General features: G+C 35.7%; 1 long non-coding RNA gene across 2 annotated transcripts in view; it reads left to right on the plus strand.

The window, feature by feature from the left end:
* LOC131119525 (uncharacterized) overlaps nt 1–23,404 on the plus strand; it is a 73,187-nt gene that overhangs the window by 43,962 nt on the left and 5,821 nt on the right. Inside the window, exons 4-7 of one of the 2 annotated variants that reach the window (XR_009126355.1) lie at nt 7,516–7,647; nt 7,849–7,909; nt 9,977–10,112; nt 14,741–14,913. This is a non-coding gene — a long non-coding RNA (uncharacterized LOC131119525). Of the gene's footprint in view, nt 1–7,515; nt 7,648–7,848; nt 7,910–9,976; nt 10,113–14,740; nt 15,340–23,404 lie in introns of those variants that run through there. The other variant, XR_009126354.1, reaches the window with a different exon arrangement.

A 23,404-nucleotide genomic window follows, 5' to 3' on the forward strand; every position in this document is an offset into this window, starting at 1 on the left:
CTGTCAGGTTCAAACTCCTGTCACACTTGGAAAAACACTTAAGTACACTTAAATACAGAAGAGACAGAAAACAATATTCAAAGTTACTCGCAGCGAGGAGAGTGAAACCACAGTTCACACTTTATTCTCTTTCGGGGGTCCCTACTACATGGTCGTGCAACTCTAAGGGGGGGGGGGGGTTCGGCACTGTGAGAGTAATTACTTTTATTGTTTTATGAGTTCTTATCTTGACACATTCTTGCAGGATTGACATGAACATCCGAAGGGTTGCTGTTGGCGCATCCAGGTACCTCCAGGACCTGGGGGGTTGCTGGGGGGTCTCTGATCAGGGTCACGGGAACATTTCTTCTATTGTCTAAGCAAATGGATATAAGGGTGATAACTAACATTATATTCATTCTAGCTACATTTATTCTAATACTTACGTTACCACCGAGTCACGGGTATGATTTGGTAAGTTGGCGACCTCCAGGACCTGGGGGGTCACTGGGGGTCTCTGATCAGGGTCACGGGAACATTTCTTCTATTGTCTAAGCAAATGGATATTAGGGTGATAACTAACATTATATTCATTCTATCTACATTTTATTCTAATACTTACGTTACCACCAAGTCACAGGTATGATTTGGTAGGTTGGTGACCTCCAGGACCTGGGGGGGGGGGTCTCTGATCAGGGTCACAGGAACATTTCTTCTTCAGCACATTCAAACACTTTCTATCGTCTAAGCAAATGGATATCAGGGTGATAACTAACATTATATTTTTTATGGATGAACAGACAACAACAAACACTTAAAACGAGCGTTTGTTTCGGATTCATTTCGCGGTGTAAAGATACTGACCATATTGTGTGTCTTGAGCAGATAAATCATCAACTTGATGGTGAGCTTTCTTCATAAATGGCAAATAAACAAAAGTTTGCAACACAGGAAGTTGAAGGAAGCGGTTGAAGACATGAGAGTGAGATCGATGAAGAAAGCAGACGTGTTTGTGAAGATTAGCAATTCCCCCTCCGGCTTATCTGGACTCATTTTATATCAACTTATATAAACGTACTTGATCATCAAAGGAAGCTTGTGAGCCTGTGAGAGGTTTTTTATTTTTTTTTTATTTTTATTTTTTTTTTAGAAGTTTTATTCCTGCTTTCTTCTCAGCTTCCACGAAGGAAAACTGATCAGAAAGCTCGGAAACAAACAGAAACATCCGGAAGAGACTTTCTTTGTAGTGCAGTTAAAAACACATCAAGGGACGTCGTCCTGTTTTTTTTGTTTTTGCACGAGGTAGCAGGTGAGGGGGTTGCGTTTTCCTCTTTAACATGAGGATGTGTTTATCTCCCCCCCCCCCCCCCCCCCCCCCCCCCCCCCCCCAACATGTCTAACGACAGCATCTGGCAAACAAAACTCTCCCCCCGCCGACACGTAATTGCTTTGTAACGTCTTGGCAGCGCTTGAAAGAGCGCGGGGAATACACCTGTTGACTTCATTATGTCACACACACACGTGCCTTTTAACGGGAACGTGGACCCCCCCCCCCCCCCCCACCCCCACCCCTTTTTTTTCCACCTTACCAAGCAGTCCTGTAACATGCTTGGACAATTTATTAGGTACATCTGTGTACACTTGGCCTCAATTATGATTTTTTTTTCAGGACAAGCCAACATGAGTACAGTAAACTTTTCGGATATATCGGATTCGGATATATCGGAAATTCGCTCACAATGGACAGATAAAAAAAATAACCGATTTTTCTGTAATGCATTTCCAATAAAAATTCATTGCATATATCGGATTTTTTTTATAACGGATTTCGCCTATTTCGGAACAAAATCTCCAGTCCCTTTCCAATGCATTTCCATTAAATTTCCCTCGCATATATCGGATGGCCGCATCGTGGCGCTCCGATTCGAATCCGAATCGTGACAGGCCGCTATACGACGTCATTTGCAGCGTTTGCAGCGTTGCCTGCGCGTCCAGGTACATTGGAAACATAGTCAAGGAAGTGCCTTTTTATAACGGATAAAATCCCATTTACGCATATACCGGATATAAATCCGATATATGCGTAAAACGGACATTTTCCGGTATACGCATATAACGGATTTCGCTTATATCGGACAAAACCAGTGGGAACAATTGAATCCGATATATCCGAGGTTTACTGTAGTACCTTTTTTTTAGGAATGGAATATTTTCCACTCGCCATCCATACATTTTTTATACCTATCCTCAATAGGGCCAACCTGTACTACTGCTTAAAAGTTTGGGATCACTTGAAAATTTCTTAGTTTTCCAAAGGAAAACAAATTTTCATGCATTTCACAAACAATAAAAATGAATCAGATGATTTTCAAAAAAAAGGATCTAGGCCAGGGGTGGGCAAACTACGGCCCGGGGGCCACATGCGGCCCACCAAACGTTTGAATCCGGCCCGCTAATAGCTTTTTAGTATTTCGACTTTTAACATACCAGCTGGCAACATGACTTTCAAGTCGGATGTCTTATTCAGTAAAAAAAAAAAAAAAAAAAATCGTAGTTTGATGTATCTGATGTTTAAAGTGCTCCTGAAAAAAGGAGAAATGAAAACATATAGCTGATAGTATGACAATTAAAATTAGACAAATAAATCAAGGCGTAAAATTTTAAGCGTAAAAATTCTTAAAATTATTACAATTATTACAATTATTACAATTATTACAATTATTACAATTATTACAATTATTACAATTATAAGCGTAAAATCATGTGTGTTAAATATATGTTCTGGCCCCCCGCACAATTTTGTTGCGGCCCATGAGTCAAAAAGTTTGCCACCCCTGATCTAGGCTAATAGATGAAACTAAAACTAAAATCTCTTACCATGCTGTTAACTACTCCCTTCAGAGAGCAGCACAAACTGGGTCTAACAAGGACACAAAAACGCTGCACAAATATTGTGTGTTTCTGAAGAAAAACACATTTTCATGCATCTCCCAACAATTTTTTTTCATTTCACAAACATTTTTATCCATTTCACAAAAATTAAAATGAATCAGATTTTCAAAGAAGGATGTACATTTTTGCATAGAGGCCTACTATCAACAACTGTCAGTCCTCTGCATCAATCTCCTGGTATGGCTGCTAATCCAAGTTCATCATTTTATAAGGCTAATAGATTATTAATAAACCCATTTAAAAATCTAAACTAAAACTAAAATCTCTTACCATGCTGTTAACTACTCCCTTCAGAGAGCAGCATAAACTGGGTCTAACAAGGACACAAAAACGCTGACTTTGGGCGAGAGGCGGGGTACACCCTGGACTGGTTTTTGTTATGTATGTCCAAAAACTGGGACTCACACAAAAACAGGGAAGTACAAAATCAAAGGTTTGACGGTGTTCTAAGTTCTTAAGGGATCTTTCTGGTTGTGTTGACCCTGCTAGTGACCGCTATTATGTCGTATTATTCAGTAGAAATACTTATGTGTGAAATTTTTGTCATTTTGGCAATCGCTAGTGAGAAGAAATGTCAGAATTTAACCCAAAATTACCTCCAGTAAATTCCGTTCTTGCCAAATTCCAAAAAACCAACCTCAAAACCGTTTTTTCTGTAACACTTTCAGCGCTAGTTCGATGTAACGCACAGCCTGCTGTTTCTCAAATTTGTCCGTTGCATAAAAAAAAAAAAACCAAAATTCTGATGTGATATTGAGCAACTTTATTGAGGCGAGTTTGAAACCCCCCACCTGGTTCCAATCAGTCGATCTTTTAGGACGCTACCGTGACTCAGAGCTCATCACCAGAACAAAAGATGGATCCGAGAGTTCATTGAGACTTTTATTGACCTCCAGGATGCCCCCATGGCGGGCCGTCGTAATGTTTTTATAGTCTGTCACACGGACAATAACCTCAGTATTGTCCTCAGCATGGACCACATGACCACATGATGACTCAGCGCTTCTTTAAAACACATTAGTGTACTCGTCAGCTGCAACGTTAAGCAACATTGGCATTGTATTACAACAGTGGTGTGAAACTCGAGGTCCGGAGCCAGATTCGGCCCGCCATAGTTTTTTTGTGGCCCACAAAAGTCTGGAAATAATTTTGTTTGTATTCATTATTATTATGACCAAAAATATTATTATTTATATATATTTTTTAAAAATATTTTATATATTGTAATTTTATTTATAACTTAAAAAATAACTTGACTCTATATTCGTCAGCTGGAGCCAAAATAGTGCCAGTACAGTGTTTTTTTTTGTGGCCCACAAAAGTTTGTATTAATTATTATTATTATGACCAAAAATATCATTTATATTTTTTAAAAATATATTTTATATATTGTAATTTTATTTATATTTATAACTTAAAAAATATATATTAATAACAAAAAAAATTCTAACTTGACTCTATATTGGTCAGCTGGAGCCAAAATAGTGCCGCCATATTGTTTTTTTTGTGGCCCACAAAAGTCTGGAAATAATTTTGTTTGTATTCATTATTATTATGACCAAAAATATTATTATTTATATATTTTTTTAAAAATATTTTATATATTGTAATTTTATTTATAACTTAAAAAATATATATTAATAACAAAAAAAATCTAACTTGACTCTATATTTGTCAGCTGGAGCCAAAATAGTGCCGCCATATTGTTTTTTTGTGGCCCACAAAAGTTTGTATTAATTATTATTATGACCAAAAATATTATATTTTTTAAAAATATATTTTATATATTATAATTTTATTTATATTTATAACTTGAAAAATATATAATAATAATAATAAAAAATCTAACTTGACTCTATATTCGTCAGCTGGAGCCAAAATAGTGCCGCCATATTGTTTTTTTGTGGCCCACAAAAGCCTGGAAATACTTGTATTTATTTTGTTTGTATTAATTATTATTATGACCAAAAATATTATTATTTATATATATATATATTTTTTTAAATATTTTATATATTATAATTTTATTTATATTTATAACTTTAAAAAAATATAATAATAACAAAAAAAATCTAACTTGACTCTATATTTGTCAGCTGGAGCCAAAATATTGTTTTTTTGGGGCCCACAAAAGTCTGGAAATACTTTTATTTTGTTTGTATTAATTATTATTATTACCAAAAATTTTATTATTTATATATATATTTTTATATATTATAATTTTATATTTATAGCTTTTAAAAAATAAAATAGAATAAAATTAGTTAAAAATAAGAAAAATTAAAAACATAGTTTTTTAATATGATTTATAATTATCATAAATAATAATTTTAAATATAATAACAAAAAAAATCTAACTTGACTCTATATTCTTCAGCTGGAGCCAAAAACTTACTAAAATAACAACAAACACATAACTTTAATTGGTAGTCACAAAGTGCCCGCACGGCATGCTGGGTATTCCAACGGTGACCAACTACAATATTTATTTTTTTAAATGAAACAAGACTAAGTCAACTAACTCTGCTCTTGTTGCATGAGATTAAAAAAAAGAGATAACGTCACAAACTAAAAAAAAATTTTTTTTACCCAAACACACTAATGAGTACTACGTCCTCTAAAAACTTTGAAATAATTATTACCACTCATATTTGCACTTCAGTTCTAATGATATCATATTTTTATTTTTCAAGTCCATACATTTGACATTGCAAAATTTCCATTGAAGTCTTTCCATGCGATCATCACTCGTGACATCACACACAAAGTCTCGACACATCGCATCCCGTGTATTTAAATTCATTTTCAAAGTGTCTTTTTTTTATTATTATTATTGTGCTTTTAATTCATCGGCGATGCAATTGATGGCAGCTGTCGGCCGATCCGTACCACATGTGAGGCCTTTTTATGAAAATATTCAAGCCTGCTTTATATTCCCCCCCCCCCCCCGTTCCCAACGCAGGAGCCATGGCGGTACGCTATCAGTGTGCTGCCGGCTTCTAGTTTCCATTTGTTGCAATTAGGACTGATATTGTATTTCATACGCAAACACTGTGTGACGCCACCAAAGAAGGAGCGACTCGCCGCAATTGGCTTTCATCTTGCTGGGATTGGAAGGATTGAATATCACGTTCCTTCTTCAAGACAGTGCAGGGTTTCTGTTCGTTTTGGCCCACGCTTTGGTTCAGTGGTCCTCAACTGGTTTGGCGGCGGGACCCCTCATTCTTGTAATTATTCCCCGACTTAATTCCCCTACAGTTTTGACTTTATAATATTAACTTTTAATTATACTTAATTCTTCAAAAATAACAACTTTGTGGTTTTGTTTCTCATAATTTTACAACTTTTAAACTCCTTTTTAAAAAAAAATATTTCAACTTTAAGCTATGAAAATGAATAATTTTTCTTCATAATATTGTTTTTTTATTTTTGGAATTATAATTTTTTTCTCTTAATATTTTTGACTTATTCTCATAAAATAGCTTTTTTTTCAATTTATTTAAACTCATTTTTTATTTAAAAATATTTCAACTTTAAGCTATGAAAATTGATATTTTTTCTTCATAATATTGTCATTTTTTGGATTTTTTGAATTAAGACTTTTTCTCTTAATATTTTGACTTATTCTCATAAAATAGCATTTTTTCAATTTATTTAAACTCCTTTTTTTCTTTAAAAATATTTCAACCTTAAGCTATGAAAATGAATAATTTTTCTTTATAATATTATTTTTTGAATTAACTTTTTCTCTTAATATTTTGACTTATTCTCATAAAATAGCATTTTTTCCAATTTATTTAAACTCCTTTTTTCCTTAAAAATATTTCAACTTTAAGCTATGAAAATTAATGATTTTTCTTCATAATGTTATTTTTTGATTTTTTGAATTATAACTTTTTCTCTTAATATTTTGACTTATTCTCATAAAATTTAATTTTCAATTTATTTAAACTCCTTTTTTCTTAAAAAAAATATTTCAACTTTAAGCTATGAAAATGAATAATTTTCTTCAAAATATTCTTTTTTTTTAATTATAACTTTTTTCTCCTAATATTTTGACTTGACTAAAATAGCATTTTTTCAATTTATTGAAACTATTTCAACTTTGTTATTGAAAGTTTTCTTTTTTTTCGGAATTATGAATATATTCCCATAATATTTTGACTTTTAACACAAGCTATTTTTTCAAGAATTACAACGTTATTTTTTATGTTTGGTTTCTAGTAATATTACGACTTTTATAGCATGTTTACTTGTGTGTTTTCTTTCATATTTTGACTTTATACGGCGACGAGAATGTTTCTCACAAAATTACATTATTCTATTAAAATGACTTAATAATTTAACTTAATAGTTTGACTTAATTGTTGTAAATTTATAGCAGATTTTTATGTTTTTGCTGTTCTTGTCTACTATTTTGATTTCTTGTGAAATTATATATTCTTTATGCGTCGTGGGCCAATATAACAACAACGACGAACCGCAAATGGCCCCCGGGGCGCACTTTGGAGAGCCTTTTTATTCCAACAGAAAATGTTAAAAGGGTCCAGTACAAACTAAAGAACTTTTATGCTCTGATTTCAGAATATCCACCCTGTTGCTTTGCGTCCAAACGTTTTCTGGAAACATCGTCCAATTTGAAAGCGACACCGTTAGCTTTTGGATGCTAGCGTTGGCTGACTGATGACAACCTGTTTACAACACGTTCAATCATTGGTTCGTACTGCTTTCTTATATTACACATATTATAAAGTGCTTAATATTCATATGGACGTTTCTAATAGACTGCTGACTAGGGGCCGGGATTCTCAGGGTACGTCTTGATAAGAAATGATATAGCGATATGGGGATCATGATAACTGTGATATAATGTAGTTATTGATATGCTGCTCTTAATAACCTGTTATGTGTTTTTAGGGGTGAAAAGGTTTGCAGTCAGTTCATACTGAAAGAAGACTAGGTAGGACAGCTCTGACAGGTTGGTGCAGGATCCAAAATTTTTATCCTCAAAGGTAGACGCAGACCTCACAGCTAAGAGACCAGGGTTCAATTCCACCCTCGGCCATCTCTGTGTGGAGTTTGCATGTTCTCCCCGTGCATGCGTGGGTTTTCTCCGGGTACTCCGGTTTCCTCCCACATTCCAAAAACATGCTAGGTTAATTAATTAGCGACTCCAAATTGTCCATAGGTATGAATGTGAGTGTGAATGGTTGTTTGTCTATATGTGCCCTGTGATTGGCTGGCCACCAGTCCAGGGTGTACCCCGCCTCTCGCCTGAAGACAGCTGGTATAAGCTCCAGCACCCTCGCGACCCTCATGAGCAGGGGTCTCAAACACGCGGCCCGCGGGCCAAATGTGGCCCAAGTTTGATACGGATCCTGTATGGTATCATGTACCCAGAAAAAATGATTACATTTGATTAATGTTCATGTTAAAGGTTAAATAACTGTTAATAGTTATCCCCCCTATCCGTGTGGAAGTGGTAAGTTTTTGGCTATTTAAGTTGAAAGGAAATAACTTGAAGGCTACCGTTTAGGTCGCTAGCTCTCTAGTTTGCGAGTTAGCATGTGTCTCAAGACCCTGCAGTTGCGCAATATGTTGTAAATAAAAAGAGTATAAATGTGACTATAGTCGTGTTTTGTCATGTCTACAGGGCTCTAATAATGCTTTGTTCATTTTAATCTGAAAAAAATAATTTGTCTACCCACCAACTATATGTGGTTTCTTAAGTTTTTATTATTTGCCGTTTTATTATTATTATATTTATTTATTACTGATTGATTGTTTTTTTTTATTCTTGATTTGTTTATTTATTTTTCATCTTATTTTGTGTAGAAAAATAAAAATTATGATATTTAACAATAGTGGAATGTTTTATCAGAGCTTTTATTGTAGAAAATCGAAACCAAAGCAAAGTTTATTCATTTTTCTGTTTTTAATAAATGCGTTTTGTTTTGTTTTTTTAAACCTGATGTGGCCCAGCCTCGCCCAGACCCTAGCTCAGGGGTGAGCAAACTTTTTGACTCGCATTTAACAAAATTGACGGGGGGAGGGGGGGATTATGTAGTATTTTACGTGTCACGGAACAGTCCATTTTTACACCTATATTTTTACATATATTTTACATGTAAAAGTGTCATGCAATCTGCTATATGTGCACTTTGAAATCATTTATTTGATGTAAAGTGTGTTTCTCAATGTATTATTATTATTATTATTATTATTATTATTATTATTATTATTATTATTATTATTATTATTATTATTATTGTTATTGTTATTTTTATTAGAATTATTATTATTATTAGTAATAGTAATGTTATTATATTATTATTATTATTATTTTGTTATAATAATAATATTACTACCATTATTATATTAATATTATTAACAACAATATTAATATAATAGTAGTATTATTATCATTATTTGTATTACTATTATTGTGCTTGTGCTCCTTTTTCCAGGAGTATTTTGTAATATTACTACCATTATTATATTAATATTATTAACAACAATATTAATGTAATAGTAGTATTATCATTATTGACAACATTATTATTGTTATTATTATTATTATTATTATGTGCTTGTGTCCCTTTTTCCAGGAGCATTTTGTAACAGACCACATCAAATAACGAAATTGATAAAGCAGCTACCTCAACCATCAAAAAGTGGATGCCAGGTTGCATGTTGAGTTCAAATGAAATATTTGGAAAAAACAGGCGGGCCATATTGAAACACTTGGCGGGCCAGATGTGGCCCCCGGGCCGTAGTTTGCCCACCCCTGCCCTATCTCCATTGGCCCCCCAGGTAAATTGAGTTTGAGACCCCTGCTCATGAGGATAAGCGGTAGAAAATGAACATTTTTTTTTTTTTTTACGCATTTTTAACCCACATGCTTTTAAAACGTTCCGCTGAGGGAGAACAAAGATTCCTTTCTGAGGCAGCTGCACCTGAAGTGATAACTTCATGTCTAACTTCTCATGGACAAAAGGGTGCAGTTTTTCAACCTGTGTGGCTCTCATGTGTTCCATCGTGGCAGGGAAGTGCACTCATCCATTTTCTACCGCTCATCGTGTTCGGGGTCACAAGGAAGAAAGCTGGAGTCTATCCCAGATGGGATTACACCACGCGCTGACGGTCAGTCCATCACAGGAAACATCTAGTATCTGACAAGAGTGAGTACGCCCCTCATATATCTTAATACAGTACAACGTCAACATGGACATACTTCATAGCGAGTGTTCTGGTCTTTTTCTGGGTCACTTTTATCAACGATAAAAATATATAATATTTTTAGTAAAAAAAAAAATTAAGTCTTCAAAACACATACATGTTATATTCTCTTTTAAAGTGTGGTTTCTCATAATATTACCACTTTTAAGGCATGTTGTGTGTTTTCTTTCATATTTTGACACAAAATTACATTATTCAATTAAAATGAATAAAATAATTTAAAATAATATATTTAAAATATATTATTAATTATTAATATATTATATTTAAAAAATATAATAATTTAACTTAATAGTTTGACTATTTTGATTTCTTGTGAAATCATATTTTTTATTTGTCATGGGCCAATAAAACAACAGCCACGAGCCGCAAATGGCCCCAGGGCGCACTTTGGACAGCTTCTTATTTTAACAGTAAATGTTAAAGCAATGTATTCATTGCTTTTCCACTTTTATCGACGGTAATAATGTATAATATATAATATTTTTAAGTCTTCAAAACACATACATGTTATGGGGACACACATCCCAGGATGCACGAGTGCTGCTGGCACTGTGGAGCTGTGTTCAATTGCAGGAAAATCATGAATTCCAACACCAGCGAGTGTCAAGATAATTGCGTCTTGCGTGCAGTCAAGCACGGTCGCAGTAGTGTCATTATCTGAGGCTGCACGAGTGCTTCCCACACTGGTAAGCTTTGCTTGAATGCGGGAAAACATGACTTCTTACACAAGTGAGTAGCAAGATAATTGTGTCTTGACTACAGTTAAGCACAGTCGCAGTAGCGTCGTGATCTGAGGCTGCACGAGTGCTTCCCACACTGGTAAGCTTTGCTTCAATGCAGGAAAACATGACTTCTTGACTACAAGTGAGTAGCAAGATCATTGTGTCTTGACTATAGTTGGCATAGGTTAGTTATAGGTAGCATCACGCTCCCAGGCTGCACGAGTGCTGCTGGCACTGGGGAGCTGTGTTGAATTCCAACACACGTGAGTGTCAAGGTAATTGCGTCCTGCCTGCAGTCAAGCACGGTCGCAGTAGCGTCATGATCTGAGGCTGCACGAGTGCTGCTGGCACTGGGGAGCTGTGTTCCATTGCAGGAAAATCCTGAATTCCAACACAAGCGAGTGTCAAGATAATTGCGTCTTGCTTGCAGTCAAGCACGGTCGCAGTAGCGTCATGATCTGAGGCTGCACGAGTGCTTCCCATGTTGGTAAGCTTTGCTTCAATGCGACGAAACATGAATTCTTACACAAATGAGTAGCAAGTTCATTGTGTCTTGACTATAGTTGGTATCATCATGCTCCCAGGCTGCACGAGTGCTGCTGGCACTGCGGAGTTGTGTTGAATTCCAACACAGCAAGTGTCAAGATAATTGCGTCTTGCCTGCAGTCAAGCACAGTCGCAGTAGCGTCATGATCTGAGGCTGCACGAGTGCTTCCCAAACTGGTAAGCTTTGCTTCAATGCGGGAAAACATGACTTCTTGACTACAAGTGAGTAGCAAGATCATTGTGTCTTGACTACAGTTGGTAGCATCACGCTCCCAGGCTGCACGAGTGCTGCTGGCACTGGTGAGCTGTGTTCAATTGCAGGAAAATCATGAATTCCAACACAAGCGAGTGTCAAGATAATTGCATCTTGCGTGCAGTCAAGCACGGCGCTGGTATTGTCACAGTCTCTGGCTGCACGAGTGCTTCCCACGCTAGTAAGCTTTGCTTCAATGCAACAAAACATGATTTTTTTACACAAGTGAGTAGCAACATAATTGTGTCTTGACTATAGTTGGTAGAATCACACTCCCAGAGGCTGCACGAGTGCTGGGTGCTGTAGTAAACTGGGCCACATGGACAGATATTATCTTATACTGTCTGTGTTAAGGGACAGTACTAGTGAATATTGGAAGATACTGCATGAATACGCTATTAACGAACAGAGTGTTAGTGTTCTGACATGTCCAAGCATGCATATTTTGGACAGGGTCCTCGGGTTCCTGGCGGGTCACTGTCTCGAAGTCCCGAATCCAAGCCCCGGCTATCAGACAGACTGTCATAAAAAGGAATCAACTGCAGCAGTAAAAAAAAGGAACATTATTAATACGCGCACATGTTGAAGTGAAATGATGTGTTGTAATGGGATAAACATGGCCGCTGTTTTCACACACTTCCTGATTCAGAAACAAGATGTTGCTCTGAACCTTTCCGCTAAAGGTCACTCTGTCTGAATCATTGGCTTCTTCTTCTTTTTTTTTTTTGTTTTTTTTTGGCACCTGCAGCTTTATGACCAGCAGACAGTCGCCGCTCTTTTCAAAAACATTTCGGTGTTACTTCCTCGCATGATCCAAAACGCAAACACCTGTTACTCATGAGCAACTCGGCGTTATCGATTGAAAAGACGGCGCCGTTTTCTCCTTCAGGAACATCCTTGCTTTGATTATGTGACCATGTGGCGCGTCGTGGCTCCAAGGCCAGAACGCCTCTTTGTGTTTATGATCAAAAATGTCTGACTTGGCCATGAATGTGAGGACCCTGTTCTCTACCTTGTAGGACATCCACTGTACAATATGTTTATTATCATCCTGATTGTACCATGCATTGCATCATACCGAGACCTGTTTCTAATAGACTCCGACCTCCGTGTGCTCATTTCTTAACAAGTATACTAAATTGACATATCTTTTACATAACACCTTATTTTTTTGTAATAATGATTCGGGGTGCATGAGAAAGTGGAGAAGAAAACATTTCTTTCTTTGGCCGCATGGTCCTCAGTCTACGAACAAGTGCCATTCCTTTTAGTCTGAATGAAGACCTAAGTCAAATATTCATATTAAATACAAAAATTAAATAAGATTGTAACCTGAAATGTAACACAAAAAGTTGAGCATAAAATGTAACATGAACCATCATAACAGGAAATGTAAAAATCAAAACATCATGAAATGATGTGACACCGATTGTTGTAAAGTGAAATTCTCAAACATGAAATGTTGTAACACAAATTGTCATAATACAAATCGTTACAAATCGCTGTAACATCAAATGTAACACAAAATGCATGAAACGCTGCTTTGAACTGTAACACAAAACATGACATGACATAATTCTGCATCATGAAATGCTGTACCACAAAACATCATAACGTGAAATATTTGAACAGAGAATGTAACGCAAGATCTCATCGCACAACGCCGTAACATAAATGATGTAACGTGAATTGTAACAGGAAATTTCGCAATGCAAAAATGCTGTAACATGAAATGTAAAAACTAAACTTCACCACGTAGAAAAGTTAACATGAAATGCAACGCGACACAGAACGCTGTAACTCGATATGTTGTAACATGAAATGCATCACAAAATGCCACAGCACGAAGCGCTACTTTGAACTGTAACACAAAACATGACACAGAATTCTGTAACATGTAAGGCCGTAACACAAAACATCATAACATGAAATATTTTAACACAGAATGTAACACAAGATCTCATCGCACAACGCTGTAACATCAATGATGTAACATGGATTGTAACACGAAATTTTGAAACGCAAAAATGCTGTAACATGAAATGTAAAGCTGAACGTCACCACGTAGACAAATTAACATGAAATGCAACACGCCATAAAACGCGTCACAGAACGCTGTAACTTGATATGTTGTAACATGAAATGCATCACAAAATGCCACAGCACGAAGCGCTACTTTGAACTGTAACACAAAACATGACACAGAATTCTGTAACATGTAAGGCCGTACCACAAAACATCATAACATGAAATATTTTAACACAGAATGTAACACAAGATCTCATCGCACAACGCTGTAACATAAATGATGTAACATGGATTGTAACACGAAATCTCAAAACGCAAAACGTAACATAAACGCAAAACATGTAACATGAAATGTAACACAAAACGTCATAACATGAAATATTTGAACACAGAATGTAACACAAAATGTCATTGCACAACGCTGTAACATAAATGATGTAACATGAATTGTAACATGAAATTTTAAACGCTGACATGTAACATTATAGGGTGTAAGGCTAAATGCAACAAAACATCGTAACGCTGTAACACACAACCTCATCGCGCAAAACACTGTAACCTGAAATGTACCACAAAATGTCACAGTGCGAAACGCTGTAACCTGAAATGCGGTCATCTGTAAAGTTGTAACACGTAACATCAAACATCGTAACGTAACATCTGCACAACAGAACCAATGTTGTAGTAGCAGTATGTGTGACACGTATGACTTTGGCAGCAACATTTTAAAGCTGCTGGATTCTCGCCACTTCGACTACATTGAAGGGTTGCCTACAGCCACAGCTGTTAAAGCCAGTGTTGTTTTAGAGACCCCTACTTTTGTAGACCATTGACAATACATTTGATTGAGTATCACTGCAGCACCTACAGTACATGTAGTAATATTGCAGTACTGATTGCTTTTTGGAACCTTGAAGTGCGTTCAAGAACTGACTAGAAGTGACATTTGTGGTTCCGTTTGTGGAAAACTGGGTGAATAATCTGTTTTTTTTCCAAAAATGTTCCCATCGATTTGCAGCCTCCCAGAGGACGTCGGTCAACGTTTGTCAGCAAACGCCCTCATCAGGACGAAACTTGGCATAACCCAATCGTCCACCGCAAGGAAATGTCGACGTGGTTTCTGATCAAAACAAGTCACACGGTGTTGAGAGGGTTGGAAGAAGAGGAAGTGCGTCGCTATCGGGACTTGAGGTAAAAAACAGGCACGCTTGCTCCGAGCTTTGAGTGGGTTGAGGTGCCGGATGTCCTTGTTGCGCTTTCACGGTGCTGCTCGGGTTCTGGTCTGCATTGATTTAGCACGTGTGGCTGCGCTGGGATTGCTATCACAGTCGCCGAATTGGGATTGCGGACACAGACCGTATACATATTTATATGGATTCAGGTCATTGTCTTTGTCAAGCTCACTTTGGCTTCTCGGCACACAACTGTGGGGCGTTCAAAGACTTACAAACAAAGTGTATTCAACTGATTCAATTAAAATTTTAAATTAAAAAACTGAAATTATATTAGGAAAGCAGGAAGTGAACAAATGTAACAATTACTGATTGTAAAAATTAAAATTAAAATTAAAAAACTGAAATTATATTTGGAAAGCAGGAAGTGAACAAATATAACAGTTACTGATTGTAAAATTAAAATTAAAATTAAAATGAAAAAACTGAAATTATATTAGGGAAGCAGGAAGTGAACAAATGTAACAGTTACTGATTGTTAAAATTAAAATTAAAAAACTGAAATTATATTAGGAAAGCAGGAAGTGAACAAATGTGACAGTTACTGATTGTATAAATTAAAATTAAAATTAAAATTAAAATTAAAATTAAAATTAAAATTAAAATTAAAATTAAAATTAGAATTAGAATTAGAATTAAAAACTGAAATTATATTGGGAAAGCAGGAAGTGAACAAATGTGAACAAAAACAGTCACTGCTTGTAAAAATTAAAATTAATAAAATCAAATAAAAAATAAAATAAAATAAAATTAGAAAAAATGTAGTTATATTAGGAAAGCAGGAAGTGAACAAATGTAACAGTTACTGATTGTAAAAGTACCAGATGGAGGGGTAGGATTTAATAAGCTTTGCTTCTTCCTACTCCTTTTGGACATGTGGAACTGGGAACTGATTAGGGATGCATTCAATTGTAATCTGATCAACTTTTTTTGTAACATCAAAACATTTTTTATTGGGAAAAAAAAGACAATTTTAAAAATTATAAAAAATATAAAATCAATCTCTTGGAAGAATCCACAGGAAGGTAAAGTTTGATTTTCTCGCCAAAACGTGAACAAACTTCAACTTTTAACCTCCTTACTGTGCTATTAATAAAAACGTATATGATATCCAATTATGGTTAAAGTGCGGTGGCGTTTTCTAATTACACGCTTAGCGTACATGTATGTTTTTTTAACATAAAATGAGAAGGCGCTTTTTTTAATGGATATGTGGCACATGTCTAGACCCGGGACCACATCTTAGGAATATTTGATCTTTTTTTTTTTTTTTCCCAAATGGGACAAAGATTTTGGCTGTACCTGGATGTGCTCGGGATAGCGAAAGTGAGGACGTACGCTATCAAGGACGTTTCTTTGGCGTGTGAGGAAGCCTGCTTTGCTTTCCAGGCGTCTTCTGCCAGACGTCACGTAGTAAAAGCAAACTTGCGGGGGGGATGACGTGGGGCAGCAAGCGCAACTCTTGGAGATAAAAGGATGATGTTTACGCCGGAGCGGCTTGCGTCGGTCTGCAAATCAGGAAGTATTGATTGAAAGATTCCCCTGATGCTTCATGCATTATCAATCAAACACTTTTTCCATTGCAGATCTAGTTATATTTCTATCTAGATTAATTATACTTCAAATACAACTCATGAGTTAATTCATACAAATTTTTTTAGACATGACAATGTTTTTTTTTAATTAAAATTAAAAAACTGAAATTATATGAGGAAAGCAGGAAGTGAACAAATGTAACAGTTACTGATTGTAAAAATTAAAATTAAAAAACTGAAATGATATTAGTAAAGCAAGAAGTGAACAAATGCAACAGTTACTGATTGTAAAAATTAAAATAAAAATTAAAATTAAAATTAAAATTAAAATTAAAATTAAAATTAAAATTAAAATTAAAATTAAAATTAAAATTAAAATTAAAATTAAAATTAAAATTAAAATTAAAAACTGAAATGATATTAGTAAAGTAAGAAGTGAACAAATGCAACAGTTACTGATTGTACAAATTAAAATTAAAATTAAAAAACTGAAATGATATTAGTAAAACAAGAAGTGAACAAATGCAACAGTTACTGATTGTAAAAATTAAAATTAAAATTAAAATTAAAATTAAAATTAAAATTAAAATTAAAATTAAAATTAAAATTAAAATTAAAATTAAAATTAAAATTAAAATTAAAATTAAAATTAAAATTAAAAACTGAAATTATATTAGTAAAGCAAGAAGTGAACAAATGCAACAGTTACTGATTGTTAAAATTAAAATTAAAAAACTGAAATTATATTAGGAAAGACTACACTTTTTCCATTGCAGATCTAGTTATATTTCTATCTAGATTAATTATACTTCAAATACAACTTGTGAGTTAATTCATACAAAATTTTGTTAGACATGACAATGTTTTTTGTAATTTTTTTTTTGTATTTTTTTTTTTTTTAGCTAGAGCTTCTTGGTATAAGTGTGAGAAGTTATGGACACCATTGAGTTTCTAAAGCAAGTCTTTGAAGGTGTTTTTTTTTTTTCCAATGTTTGGTTGGATTTCAGCGCTCATACTGCTGGAGTCCGAGGTTAGATTCTCTACTGAGGGAATGGCGTCGTGCATGTGGGGCTTAAGCAGGTGTCAAAAGCTCAAATCCCGGCTTAGAACCCGGCAAGTGTTGGCTTTGAAAGAAGCGACCCCCAGGCCCCCAACCCCACCCCGTTCACGCCACGCGTCCGCAAAAAGAGCGATGCTGCCGCACAGCTGGAAGTGTTGGAACGGTGCTGTGTTGACAGGTGTGTGTGTGTGTGTGTTTTTTTTCTGCACGCGCTCGCTTTATACTCCACATAAACAGAAACACCTGAAGTGCAGCTTTCATGTAAATGTGAAATATCTGCAGCGGCTGACGGACGGCAACATTGCAACATTGACCTCAAACGTCACTAGCATGTTTTATTTATGTACCGCCCGCACGTCCACGCTCCGGCTACAGCTTTTGATGTTTATATGTTAGCGTTGGATAATATGGAAAAATATATACATTACAGTAATCCCTCGTTTATAGCAGTTAATTGGATCCAGACCCGACTGTTGTAGTTACTTAGAAATGTAATATTTTCATAGTTTACAACATTCTAAATAAAGTCTTGAATGTTTTTAAAGCCCTCTTGACGTGAGGTAACACCCCTACAGTCACCTTTACCCTATTACCCCTATTGTAGACATCATTAGATTCTTGCTTGTGTTTGTGTTGCGATAAATGTGTCCTGGTGCTTCCTTTTAAATGTGTACTAAGCGGGAAAATAAGTAAATGTACTTCATTTATAACCTTTATAAATTTTTTCTCGCGGCGCATTCTGAAAATATAATTTAGCAAGAAAGCAACAAAATGTTTTTTTTTAAAATCTGTAGTAATTTTACAATAACCAAAAAGAAAAGAAAGAAAAAAAGTTGGAATCAAACGAGATTTTTTCACAAAAAATAATGTTATAATATTGTTATAATATTATGAGGAGCAATAACATAATTTTAGAAACATAAAGTTGGAAGTTTATTATGTTTATTATGAGAAACAAACAAAACAACAGATACAAATTTGGGAAAATTAGGTGTGGGGAAAAAAGTTATGAGAATAAATTCAAATTATTAGGGGAAAAAATCATATTTGAATGTTATGAGAATAAATTCAAATTATGAGAAAAATATTAAATATATATTTTATTCATATTTCAAATATTAAATATTAAGAAATGTTGAAAAATATTTACAGAAGAATATTTACAAAAAGAACGTAGAAATTGTTGGGGAAAAACTCATCACAACAAGAAAAAAAATTTACATGAATAAACTTGTAATATCAATAAATATCACAAGCATAATGGAGTTGAAATATAAAAGAAAAAATAATATTCATAGCCAAAGTGTGTAACAAACACAACAGTTAAAGTTGTAATTTTTTGGAAAATTGGGTTGAAGAAAATTTACCAAAATAAATTTGAATGAAAAAAAAACAACTGGAATTTTATATGAATAAAGTCAAAATATTTAGAGGGGGAAAAAAAGTTGTGTTCTAAAGAGAAAAAAATATACATTTTCCAAGAATAAACCTGTAATATTATGTCATTTTAGTAACATGGAGTTGAAATAATAAAAAAAAAATTATAATGTTATGATAAGCAATACAGAATTCCATTTGTCACAATGTGGCGTTCGCTGGGAAAAACATTGGGACACCCCTGGCATCAACCCGAGGCAGGAACGAGGGTTATCAAAGACATTTAAGTAAACACATTCATGTCCCGCTTCAGCGTCATCCGTCTGGCCCGTTTGGGTCTTCAGACCGCCATTAGCGACTAGCCGGAGCGGCGAGGTCACGTCTGTCAAAGCTGAAGCTGTGATTAATGGGCCGGCCCTTCCAGCCTTCCTTCTGGTTGCGGCCCACGCGGCGCTCGCCGCAAATACTCAGCTTGAGCTACTGAGGTCTGACCTGACCCGAGGGTTCAGAGGTCAACAACAGGAAGAAATATGGCCTCCGAGCCGCCACAGAAAGGCAGAGAAATACAAGACAGCATAAACGAGTGTGTGTTTGACACGGTAATGATGACAACGCTGTAAAAAGATCTTTCTTTTTACGCCAGGGAAATCTGGTTCAAACCAGATTGTTCCTTCATGCATAAAAATTGCACGTTGTTTTGTTATGCTCATTGTTATTTTTTTTTAGGTGAACCAGATGATACTCGCTTGTTTACACAAACAACAAGCTGACATTAATCAGACACAATCAGACCCGCTTCTAATTCCAAACAGGCACTGCAACGTAGTACACAACGTAGTAATACACAATGCCTCTTGTACTGGACTTCAATGGAAACAATAGCAGATATTTTAATAAATTATTTCATAAATATTTAGCCTATAAGATGTTTTTTTGTACTTCATACACATGAATTGTTTTATTGGTCATGAATAGAAAACGTGAATAATTCTCATTTTAATGATTATGATTGATCAAACATACCAAATATGTTTGATAGAATTATTACTTATTGATCCTTTTTTTTCATTGATGCACTCAAGACATATATCATCATATTTATGTGCATTACCGACGATGACATTGGCCAATAGGAATATTGCAACGGTAAATATTACTGTAAAATACTGTACTATAAAAAAGTAAACAGTTGTCACTTATATTATATATTATTATATAATAATTATATAATATAATAGTATAATTATAATATTATATAATAATAATATATAATAATTATTATATAATTATTATATAATTATAATAATATATATTTATAATATATATAATAATATATAATAATTATTATATAATTATTATATAATTATAATAATATATATTTATAATATATTATAATATATAATAATTATTATATATTATTATTATTTATTATATAATATTATATTTAATATAATTTAAAAAAAATTATGTTCTCATACTTTGTTCTTGTACTATTGCAATAGTTTCTAGGCTACAGTGACACTATTTATGATAAGGGGCATAGAAAATGGATGGATGGATGGATGGATACTATATTACTATATTGTACTATTGATAATTTAAATAAAATGACAAATTCGTGCCAATTGTTCTTGGTCATGGAAATTAAATAAAGGTAAAAAAGAATGCTCATTATGTCATTTAACTTTTATTTTTTAGTTTTATTTAACTTCTAAAAACAAGTGTTTCTTGCTATAGATGTTGTCATCTAAATACCCCTAAGCAAAATGTCTCACAAAAATTTATTAATCCGGGCTTCCACCAATAAACTTGTTTTTTTCACGGCTTTTTGTTCCATTGGTGGCTTCGAGGGTCTGCGTTGTTGTGTACTTCTCGACACTCAGCAAGGCCCCTGAAATAGATATAGGAATGTCGTTGCTCCGCTTGCAATCTAAGCATTTTTCTTTTTTAAATGTGCACATCCCAATCCTTGGGGAGGATTTGCATAATTTGACAGTCAGACGTGATTTAGGTGAAAAAAAAAAAAATCAATTCCATCGTTGGGACTGTGAACTTTAAAGAAGCTAATTCTTCATCTTCAAATTGCCAGGTGTAAATCCAAATCAGGCTTGGACGTCTTGAAAGTGATTTTTCTATGAAGCGTGTGACTTCGATATCTGCGAGCTGCAGATGCTGGGAGACCGCACTGATGGATGGATGAAGAAGGGGGGCGGGGCGGGGGGGGGGGGGGGGGGGGTCGACCCAAACTACTTTTCTTAATGCTCACCAGGTAGGAGAAAAAAATAAAGAAGCTTCAGGAGATGATGGCTCTTTTTCCAAGATTAAAGTTTGACGTCTGTGCTGCGTTTTCCAGGGGTGTCCTGCAAGATGCCTGAGGGGAATCATGAAGAGTCCAAAGGTAAAACTCTCCATTTATTGCATCAAGACAACCTTTGCCCCGAAAGAAAATTATATTTTTTTTCACTTGACTTTTGAAAGAATTTCAAGTTTTAAGGCTTTATACTAAAACTTCATCTTTGAAGTCAATGAAGCAAAGCCGATTGGAATTCATCTTTCCCCTCCATGAACCGCAGTTCTTTCAGTGTTGGCAGCACTCGTGCACTCAACCACCATCTTGCTTGACGTCAGCCCAGTTTCTAGTTCATAATGTCACAGGACAAGCTGGAATTCATCTTTCCCCTCAATGAACCACATTTTTTCCCAGTGTTGCCAGCACTCGTGTACCCTACCCCCTCATCATGTTTGACCGCAGACAATGTTCTGCTTCATAGTGTCACAGTTCATGTTGGAATCCATGTTTCCCCTCCATGGACCGCAGTTCTTTCAGTGTTGGCAGCACTCGTGCACCCAACCACCATCTTGCTTGACGACAGCCCAGTTTCTAGTTCATAATGTCACATTTCATGCTGGCAGCATTCGTGCACCCAACCACCATCTTGCTTGACGACAGCCCAGTTTCTAGTTCATAATAACACAGTTCATGCTGGCAGCACTCGTGCACCCAAGCACCATCTTGCTTGACGACAGCCCAGTTTCTAGTTCATAATGTCACAGTTCCTGCTGGCAGCACTCATACACCCAACAACCATCTTGTTTGACGACAGCCCAGTTTCTAGTTCATAATGTCACAGTTCATGCTGGCGGCACTCGTGCACCCAACCACCATCTTGCTTGACGACAGCCCAGTTTCTAGTTCATAATGTCACAGTTCATGCTGGCAGCACTCGTGCACCCAACCACCATCTTGCTTGACGACAGCCCAGTTTCTAGTTCGTCATGCTGGCAGCACTCGTGCACCCAATCACCATCTTGCTTAACAGCCCAGTTTCTAGTTCATAATAACACAGTTCATGCTGCAATTCATCTGACTCCTAAATCAACCAAAGTTGTCCCAGTGCTGGCAGCACTCATGCACATTACCTCATGCACCATTGGTTTACTACAGGCAAGACACAATTACGAAAGACAGTGCATGATATGCTGCATGCTGCTATGCCTCGTTAGTGAAAGCTAGGGGATGGTCTGCTTCACAATGTGATGGAATTCATTTGTCCCTCAATAAACTGTAGGGCCCTGAGGCCGGCAGCACTCGTGCATATCAATGTCATGCCACCGATATTATGTGGTTTGCTGCATTCCTCCAAATTGCTTGCATGTTTTTCTCCTCATTCTCCGAAGGAAGGAAGTAAGGAAGGAAAAGCAAAGCCTGATTAAAAGAGGGTTGAGGTCATGAGATTACAGGAGTTTTATAGCCCAGTTTCTCGGTGGGGGTCTCGCAGCTGAGACTCTGCTAACGGTATCAAACAGCTGTCGAGCTGCAAAAAGCTTGTCGTTTCCAGCTGTTTTTTTTCCAAAAAACTACCCGGATGTCCCTGACATCATCCATGCTGTTCATCAAACCCAAAGACAAGCAAAACATGAAGGGAAAAATACGTGACCGATGTCGCGTTCCCGACTTTGTAACAAGAATCAAATGTTGACTTCAACATTTGACCATGGTGTCAAAGAGATTCAGAAACAGAATTAAGATTCGGGTCTTCTGTGAATTGAAGTCACTACTTGGAAATGACAAATATATTCTGGAATGTCTGCCAGGAATACCAAGGGATGCAGGTTTTCCTGGAGATCACTGATGACCTGAAGGGAAACTTAGTCATGACTGGTAATTTACATTGTTTCCTTTGACCGCCGAGTTGCATAAGTCGCGTAAATGGTCTTCACCTTGGTGGACCCACATTGGACCCGCATTGGAATGACCGAATGGCCGTTTTATGGAGCGCGTTGCCCCAGAAAATTTGAGGAGAACACACCTCCCCCAAGGAGCTTCAGTAGCAAGGCAGGTCAAGGAGATGCAGAGGGGAGGTTGTAGGTCAGATGGAGGAGGAAGGAATTAAACGGGATCAGCGGCAACCATAGCCCAGATGCTTTGTGTTTTTTTACCTCATGTTCAATTTCATTCATTCATTTTCATTATCCTC

This window comes from Doryrhamphus excisus, chromosome 2 (genome assembly GCF_030265055.1).
Source record: "Doryrhamphus excisus isolate RoL2022-K1 chromosome 2, RoL_Dexc_1.0, whole genome shotgun sequence".
NCBI lineage: Eukaryota > Metazoa > Chordata > Actinopteri > Syngnathiformes > Syngnathidae > Doryrhamphus > Doryrhamphus excisus.